Source organism: Jaculus jaculus, chromosome 3, assembly GCF_020740685.1.
Source record: "Jaculus jaculus isolate mJacJac1 chromosome 3, mJacJac1.mat.Y.cur, whole genome shotgun sequence".
NCBI classification, from domain to species: Eukaryota; Metazoa; Chordata; class Mammalia; order Rodentia; family Dipodidae; genus Jaculus; species Jaculus jaculus.
In genome coordinates, this window is record NC_059104.1 from 90,828,864 (window position 1) to 90,838,399 (window position 9,536).

The following is a 9,536-nucleotide window of genomic DNA, read 5'->3' on the forward strand; positions in this document are numbered from 1 at the left end:
GGAGAAGTGCTCGGTGCATAAAGCACTTGGTGCACAGGTTGAATACCGGAGCTCAGATGACTGGAACCCATAGAAAAGTGCAAAAGCCTCTCTAATCCAGTGCAGCTATGGTGAGAAGGGAAGCAGAGACGGAAAAATCTCCTGGAAGTTCATACGAGAGCTAGTCTAGTGAATGCAGGAAAAAGAAACAGAAAACTGCTTTCAAAACAAGGTGGAAGGGGAGGAATGACATCCGAAGTCATCTTCTGACCTCTACACGCACACTGTGAAATACACACACACATCCACCCTAATGTTGTCCTCTGCCCTCCACACGCACAATGTGACATACAACCACCACCCTAAGGTTATCTTCTGACCTCCACAACATCCTGTGACACACCCATCCACCCAAAAGTTATCCACTGCCCTCCACACGCACACTGCGACACACACACATCCATCGTAATGTTATCCTCTGACCTCCACACGCACACTGTGACACACACACATCCACCCTAATGTTGTCCTCTGACCTCCACACGCACACTGTGACACACACACATCCACCCTAATGTTGTCCTCTGACCTCCACACGCACACTGTGACACACACACATCCATCGTAATGTTATCCTCTGACCTCCACACACACACTGTGACACACACACACCCTTCCTAATGTTGTCCTCTGACCTCCACACGCACACTGTGACACACACACACCCTTCCTAAAGTTATCCTCTGCCCTCCAGACACACACACTGTGGTACATACACATCTGTAGTCACACATAAGAACACACACACACAAACACACAAAAAGAAAATAAAAAGAAACAAAGGAATAAATTAGGCTGCACTGGGTGAATGTTGTGCCTGGGGAGAAACGGGATGAAGGAAAAATACGGAGCATCAGACCTGGTGCTGTTGCCATGGAAACTGCAGGAACTCATGCTCCACCTTTTTGAATTTCCTGATGCTTGGAATGAAAGGCAATTAATTTAAAGGTTCATTTTTACATGTTTGCAATTACAGTGATCATCTGAGCACTTACTGGGAAATCAGAATGAGATCTCCAAGGAACTTAAGTCTAAAATAATATTCTCTGTCTCTCTTCCTCTCTCTCTCTCTCCATATATATATATATATATATATATATATATATACATATATATATATATATGTATATATATATATGTATGTATATATGTACATACATACATACATATATATATATAGATATATACATATAGGTATACTCATCTATTAATGCAAGTGAGAGGACAGTATCAGACAAGATAGAGAGTCTTTGGAAAATACCAGGAAATGACAGGCCACAACCTGGATGGGAGCAGAAAAGGCGGCTGCATCCTTCCTCATCTCATCTCCACAAGCCCCAATTCCTTGCATGCAGAGAGAAGGACCAGCAGCACATAAACAAAACACTTCCAGAAACGACTGACTGCCCCAGCATTTTTACAGTGGGCCATATGACTTCCAGGTGTGGAAACATGGACTGTGTGGGCTGGAGAGATGGCTTAGCGGTTAAGCGCTTGCCTGAGAAGCCTAAGGACCCCGGTTCGAGGCTCGGTTCCCCAGGTCCCACGTTAGCCAGATGCACAAGGGGGCGCACGCGTCTGGAGTTCGTTTGCAGAGGCTGGAAGCCCTGGCGTGCCCATTCTCTCTCTCTCTCCCTCTGTCTGTCTTTCTCTCTGTGTCTGTCGCTCTCAAATAAATAAATAAATAATTTAAAAAAAAAAACATGGACTGTGTGAGTTCACTTCCCAGGTGCCTAGACTTAACCTGTCTCCCTCTCTATCCCTGTGTCTTTCTGTCTCACGCCTTATCTCTCTGTACCCTCCTGCAACCTCTCTCTCTCTCTCTCTCTCTCTCTCTCTGTCTCTCTCTGTCCTTTGCACTTGTGTTCAAGTGTGGACACACACCCACTCACATGTGCAAGCAGGAGTACTTTTCGTCCATCTCTGATATTTTCTTTGGTTGTACTTTGTTCTATGCTGGTTGTGTCTACCCTCACCAGTCCTTGCATGTGACTTCCATGTGCTGCCTAAGTGATTACTAAGCCAAATGAGGCAGACCCCTGCTAGAGTCTGGATCTTGATTGGCCCCAAAGGCCCATATATTGAAGGCTTGGTCCAAACAGACCTGGGGCACTATGAGAAGATGGTGGAAACTTTAGTACATAAGACTTAGAGCAGGGAGGTAGATTGCTGGCACATGTGTACCCTAGTGACTGGTGTGGAGGTGCACGCCTTTAATCTCAGCACTTGGGAGGCAGATGTTGAAGGATCGCTATGAGTTCAAGGCAAGCCTGAGACTACATAGTGAATTCCAGGTCAGCCTGGACTAGAGCAGACCCTACCTTGAAAAGAAGAAGAAGGAGGTGGAGGAGGAGTGGAAGAGGAGGAGCAGCCTTCAGGGGGGATATTAAGGCCTCACCCCTTCCTGTCCCTCTCTGACTCCCCTCACCATGTGCTCCCACTCTGCTTGGTGTAGCATGTCACCAGAGCCTCAAAGTAATGGGTACATATGAACATGGACTGAAGCTGCTGGATTTGTGTGCCAAGATAAACCTTTCCTCATCCTAAACTGAAATTCTTGGGGTTTTGTCAAACTGTTGGAAAGCAGAACACAATTCAACCCCTGTAAAGAAAAACACAGTAAACTATATTGAAAGATTGAAACGTAGATATCTCAGCTTCTTCCTTTCTGTCTCAAATGGAGTTCAGCTGCAAGTCTCTTGAGTGTGTCTGGGCTCATCTGCTTCTTGCCTCCAATTGTTCCTGACTATATCTCAACCACACCACATTTTGTCTGGACTAGCACAGAATTTTCAAAGACATAAACGTCCTTCCCCTTTATCAACCACCCTCACCTTCATTTCTTTTCCTTGGTATTTGTAACCACCTACTCAGAGGAGTTGAGAAGTTGATTTGCAAGTTTATCTTCCACTTCTCCTATGCTTGGCCAAGAATAAAAGCTTCCTTCACTGATAAAAATAAATAAAATAAAATCTTGTTGGGCTTGATAATGTAGACTCCTGTACTCAGGAGGCTGAAATGGGAGGATTGCTGTGAGTTTGAGGCCAGCCTAGGCTACAAGGTAAGTTCAAGACCACCTTGGGCTATGTATTAAAATCTTGTCTCAAAATAAATAAGTAAAATTTTTCTTTCTAGACTATTTATACTAGTCCCTCTCACTCCTTTATAGTCTATTCTCCAGAGAGCAGCCAGAAGGCCTTTGAGCAGTGTAAGTGAGATCACACCAGACCAGTAGAGACCTTCTAATCATATTTAGAATCAGGACGGAAGCTAAGTATATAGCTCCATGGTAGAATTGCTTGCCTGGCATGCACAAGACCATCCCCAGTGAGAATGAACTGAATTTACCATTTACCATGGCCCACTTACCTCTTTAAGCCCATGTCCTCCCTCTGACCCTCTTGCTCTCTCTCTCTCTCTCAAGTGTGTGTGTGTGTGTGTGTGTTTGTGTTAAGTAGGGTCTCACTCTAGTCAGGCTGACCTGGAACTCACTCAGTAGCTTAGGCTGGTCTTGCACTCATGGCAAGCCTCCTACCTCAGCCTCCCAAGTGCTGGGATTTAATAATGTGCACCACCACGCCCAGCTTGTCCTTCTTTCTCTCTTGCCATGACCTCAAGGCCTCCATAGGGATCCTGGCTGTAGAAGTCGGTTCCCACCACGCGGCCTGTGCACTTGCTCCCTCTCCTGCTCAGAGGCTTGTCTTTGAGCTAACATGCTGCTGGCTCCTTCTCATTATTGATTCCCAGGTGAAAGGTCAACGGCTCAAAGCAGCCTTCCCTGCAGGCCCAACTAAAGTAACAGCACAGGAAAATCCAAAACTATCTGCATTCACATTTCTCTTCTGTCTTCACGCTCATGAAAGCAGAAACCCCTTCCATGTACACGTAAATCATCAAGTCCAGAATCAGCAACAGCTCCTTGACTGACAGATGTAGCATCAGTGATGAACAAATGAACTTTCATTTATACTGAATAAAATGTTGAAGGCATGAAAAAATATTTTAACTTTGATGGCAGACCTAGGGTTAACCATTCTAAGATGAGAAAGCCTTTCTTAACCAGCAAGTAAAATATGAGCACACCTAAGAAATGCTGAGCCAGCAAGTCAGCCAGGATCCACAAAAACACACTCTGAGCCCAGACAGTAAAATTTAGACTTTTTTTTCTTTCTTTCTCTTCCATGGAGAATCAAGAAGGATTTAAAAGCAAAACGAAGAGGACATTAGAGTCTACTGATATGACTGAAAATAAAGAGAGAAAAAGAAGTGGTCCACATATGAAGAGCAAGAGGAAACAATGGATGAGAAGGGTTGCCTCATTTTGGGATATCTGCAGGCTGCTGGGAGGAGCCAAGTCCAAGGACTCAGTCAGCAGTGTCCACATCTCTCATGTCAGCTCCCTGCGCCTCTCTTCTCTGCTTTCCTGCTCTTGGAATAAGGGGGGATAACTAAAGCAGAACCGGGAAGGAGAAAAGTGGCAAGGAAGTGGAGGAAGAGGAGGAGGAGGAGTAAGGAAGAAAGAAGGAAATGACAAGGGGACTGATGTACAGATGACACATAAATAAAAAAATAGTCCCTGGATAAATCACAGGATTGTGGATGTAATATTTGCACCACTGAAAACAGAACTTAATGGTGGGATGTGGTAGATACACTAACAGACTCCTACTAGCTATGCCAAATGCCACATACTCCTTCCTGGTCCCTACAGCTGCACGTGGGTAGGTCTGGTGAAATGTTTGTGCCAACCAAAGCTAGCATGGGCTTGATGAAAACTCAAGTGGTGATGGGAGCGCTGGGCCAGAGGAAGAGCACAAATGCAAACCGCGCCAGACTCCTTGTCAATGACCCCAAGAAAATTTGAGCGAACCCTGCTCCCAAGAGGACCCAGTGAGAACAGTTGCCCACAAGGGGGCAGTATGGAACCAACTGCCAGCCCTGCTTCCCGAAGAAACCTGGGCTGCCTTGCACCTGAATGAAGCCGTCAGGAAGAACCAGCATTTCCAGCCATCCAGTACTTCGTGACTGTTTGGCCATCGTTGTTTTGAATACAAAGTGCCATGAGACCAACAGTATTCAGCATCCAACCTCTGGTGACATGGCTTGTGACACATGGGAAAATCTTGTCTGAGATTCAAAGCACGAGGGCGCTAAGATGTCCATAAGGAAGGAGACCGCGAGACCTGAGGGCATATGGTCCTAGGCCAGCTCAGGCCTTCCATCCGAGACCGCAGGGCAGGAAGAGAACACCAAGAAGGCTGGGGCAGGCTGCGGGACCTGTAATTTCTGAGACCAAGCCTCCAGATCTGATCTCAGTAGTGGAACTCTGCTTACTCCCAAATCCCCGGTCCCACGGAGAAGGTGGAGAGCAACGTGACGTTGAGGGGCTCATTTCCTGTTCGCTGTACTTTCACGGAATAAAGACTAACGCCGCAGCCCCAGCAGCAGCACACAGAGCCTTTTCTTGGTCTGGGGCTGTGCTCGCCAGCGTCCCCAGGGGCCTCTGCCCCTCCCCCAGAGCCACTGCTGCTGTAGAACTGGGGTGCAGCCTGAGACCCCAAGATGGCAGTACTGTCTCATGGGAGTCAGGGGTCATGTTGATTAAGTCTGTCTTCTCAACACCTTAAGCTTAAGCACTAGACAAACATCCCCCAGGAGAAGGGAAACTACTGTGTACACAGCCCTTTATCTCCTGCTAATCCTCACAGGAAATCGGGTATTCTTATCCCCACCTTCAAATGAGACCACAAATGTTCTAGGAGGTGACCTGAGCAGGTAGTCTTGGAGCCTGGATTTGATTTTGGTGCAAAGTTCATGCTAATCCTTTTGTCTCCCACGTGAAAACGCCAAGGAATTGAAATGAGCAAAAAAGTGTAAAAATAAGCAGTTTTCAGCAAAAGTGCAAAGGCAGGCACTGCAGGAATCACAATGAGTGTCAGAGGCACACGGAGGGAGCTGCCTTGCGGCGGAACCCGAGCAGGAGCGCCTGGAAGAGCCGGGGCCTGAGCGCTGCAGGCAGCTGGACCACGAAGGAGCTGCTAGAGTCCTAACCGCTCATGGAGCGAGCATCATGCATTATTTAGAATAGAAAGTCCTTTCTACTTCTGCATTCTGAGAAGAGGCATTCGTATAAAAGGGTGTGCAGATGTTTACCTCAAAGCGTTTTACAGATCAGAATTCCCCGAGCTGGAGTCTTTGTAAAATGATGAGTTCAAAAAGCAGACAAACGAATGTGATGAAATGCTTAAGTGCCCGAGAAACTGATTAAAACCCCTCTCAGCTTTCAGCTTTCTGCCCCAGAATGGAGGCATTTCCATTGAAGGTTTTGGTTTGGTGTGAGGCTGGGGGGAAAAGGGGGGATTCTATTAAAAGTAGTTTGTTATCAGGAAATATAGCCATGATATCCAAAATAGACTCTTAGTTGTTGCGTCTTGGAGAACAATTAAGTAGAGTTTCATTCCTAGCAATAGTCAGGGTGGTGGGGGGAATGGGGAGATGATTCAGCAGTTAAAGACACTGACCTAAAAGCTGTCCTCTGATCTTCACTCGAGTGCCAACCGCACTCCCACACCCACAGGAATATGCACACATACACACATAGACAAATTAATTAATGGCTGAAATTTTAAAAAGAGAAGGAATTAGGGTGCTGGCTGACTTTATACCATCATTTGGACACAGAGCACACTCTGTGGTCGTAGGAGACTGCCTCTGCAAATAAAGAGGAGAGTGATCAGGGAAGAAACCTCCGCACACTTACACACCTACCCCACACCCCGCACACACACATGAACTCCATACCTGCACACATATACAAAAAAACAAAAACAAAAACAAAAACAGATATTGAGCCTCGTTTACATTAATCCACCCTGAATCCATCCAAGACCCTCCATGAACCCAGTTCACTCAGCCGAGGGCTTTCATTAAAGACACCAAGCATTGGCCCGGCCGGCGGCCGGCGGGGCAGTGAGCCCGCGCTGGCTGTGCTGTGCGTGTTGGGGAAGCCGGGGTGGCGCGAAGGAGCCACGGCGGCCGCCGAGACGTTGAAGGCGGTGAGCCCAGGCCATGCACACTACCGGGCCATCCCTGTTCCCGTGCCGGTGCTCCGCCTCCCTCGAGGCCCCTGATGGACGCAGGGCCCGCCTGAGGCCAGAAGCTCCTGACATCCAAGGGCGTCCCAGTGTTCAAGAATCTCAGGATTCCCAGGAGCAGCAGGCCCGACCGCCCTCCGGGAGCGCTACCTCCGCAGCCTGTGGGGCGCCCGGTGAGGTTCACTTTAGGTGAGGGCGTGCATGTGACTGCCCACTTTGGAGCCACAGACCTGGGTGTGGCAAACTTCTACGTGTCACAGCTGCAGACTCCCATAGGTGTGCAGGCCGAGGCGCTGCTCCGATGTAGTGACATCATCTCATCCACTTTCAAGCTGTGACGACAAGACAGTCTGACGTTCACCCTTCTGCTCTACTGCAGTATCCCAGGTCTCCGAACATCCCTGGGACCAGCAACTCTGGGCCCGGTAGAACCTCTTGGAATTCTAAGGCATACTATGAAACTCTGGATTCTTTGAAAAACTCCAAGCCAGGGTTGGAGGCACGGGGATCCTAAGTTCGAGGCCAGCCTGGGCTACACAGTGAGCCTGTCTTAAAACATACACAAACAACAGGAAAAACTACAACCCCAGGAATTCGAAGGGTCCTGGAAAGGACTGTTCCACCCCATAGAGCTCTGACATCGACCGAAATAGGGGTCTGACTGCAGTTCTGAAGGTGAGTCTGGGGTGGGGCGTTTGAATGAGGCAAAGTGGGGAGGGATTGAAGAGTTGGCTAAGTGGAGCCATCCTGAACATGTTTCCCAGTGCTGCTACTACCAAAGAAATCATAATCCCGGAAAAGACAAAAACAAAACAAAACAAATCAAGATACCAAGCAGCGTGCTGGGGAGATGGCGCAGGGGCTAAAGGCCCTTGCTTGAGACGCCTGCCGGTCCACCGTTCAAGTCCCCAGTACCCATGTTACAGTGTGGTGCATGCATCATCTAGAGTTTGCTTTCAGCAGCAAGAGGCCCTGATGTGTCCATACTCTCTTTCTGTCTGTCTGTCTCCCCCTCCCAAATAAATAGATATGTAAGAATATTTATATGTTTTTAAAGAAAAGAGAGCAAGCCCTGGGGCTGGGGAGATGCTCAGCACAAGTTTGAGGGCCAGAGTTCAGATCCCCAACTCCATGATAAGGTGGATAATGTGGCCACCTGTGTGTGACCCCAGTGTGCAGGAGGCAGAGGGGAATCCCCAAGGCACCATGGCTGGCGAGACTAGCTGAACCAGCAAGCTCTTTCCATGCTCACTAGAGACCTCTCCTTCATTGGAATCTGTAGCACTGATAGACATTTGCATACATTACTCAGCATCTTGAATTCGTTACATGTTGCATGTGGGGAGGATGTCTCCCACAGGCTGAGCACACGTGTTGGTAAGTATCTGTTAAGGTACATGGCGCTCACTAGACATGTCTAATACTTCCCATGCTGCAGTCTCTGTCTTCTAATTCAAAAGACAGATATAGCAGAGATATAGATATAGCAGAGATAGCCCAGCTCAAGAGAACAGGCAGATGCTAACAAAGAAATAGTGTCCTGGCAGAGGGCAAAGGGGAAGAGTTAAGGTTGGAGGGACCTAGGAGGTTTGCAATCTCTTTAATAAGTATTGTAAAGGATAAAAGTAGGTGCTGTAGAGATGGCTCAGTGGCTAAATGCACTGGCTTACAAAGCTTGACAGTCTGGGTTCAATACCCTAGTACCCAAGTAAAGCCAGATACACAATGTGGCTCACACATCTGGAGTTTGTTTGCAGTAGCAGGAGGCTCTGGTGGACCTATTCTCTCCCTCTTTTTCCTCTTTGCTTGCAAATCAGTAACTGAAAATATTTTTGAAAAGGATAGAGCTTATAATCAAATCACAAATGGAGATCTGAACAAGAATAATATGGCCACGAAATAGGCCTTGTTCTCTCAGGAAAGTGGTCCTGATCAATGACTGTCTCTCAAATCACTGACCTCCGATATACATTTACTATATATTACATTTACGTATGTTACCTTTCACATATGTCACTGTGTGCAAGCAGTGGGTCTACAGAGTGGCTTTTCAAGCACCTGCATTTAATATAAATGGAAAGAAAACACGTAACTTCAGAGAAGCACGAAAACACCAGGGTATATGGACCTGCTACCCCAAGAAACACATGAGCTATGTGCTGGTGATGCTCAGAGGAGGGACTTTTATGAGCACCCTGTCAGGAAGATGTCACATACACAGTGGGACTGGAAGAGCCTTTACTTTGAAGTAAAGACAGGAGTTAAGTTGAGAATAAGGAATGGGAACAAAGCTGAAAGCAAGAATCAAGCAATGATGGGAATCTACATTCCTAGGATAGGCCACATCCACATGCACGGTGACCAGAGACACGACACCTTTACTAGGATCATTAGATTAGGATC

The 9,536-nt window shown here is 47.3% G+C and overlaps 1 pseudogene; it reads left to right on the forward strand.

The window, feature by feature from the left end:
* Nucleotides 1–871: 871 nt before the first annotated feature.
* On the forward strand, nucleotides 872–7,471 carry LOC101593864 (annotated as a pseudogene).
* The last annotated feature ends 2,065 nt before the right edge of the window (nucleotides 7,472–9,536 follow it).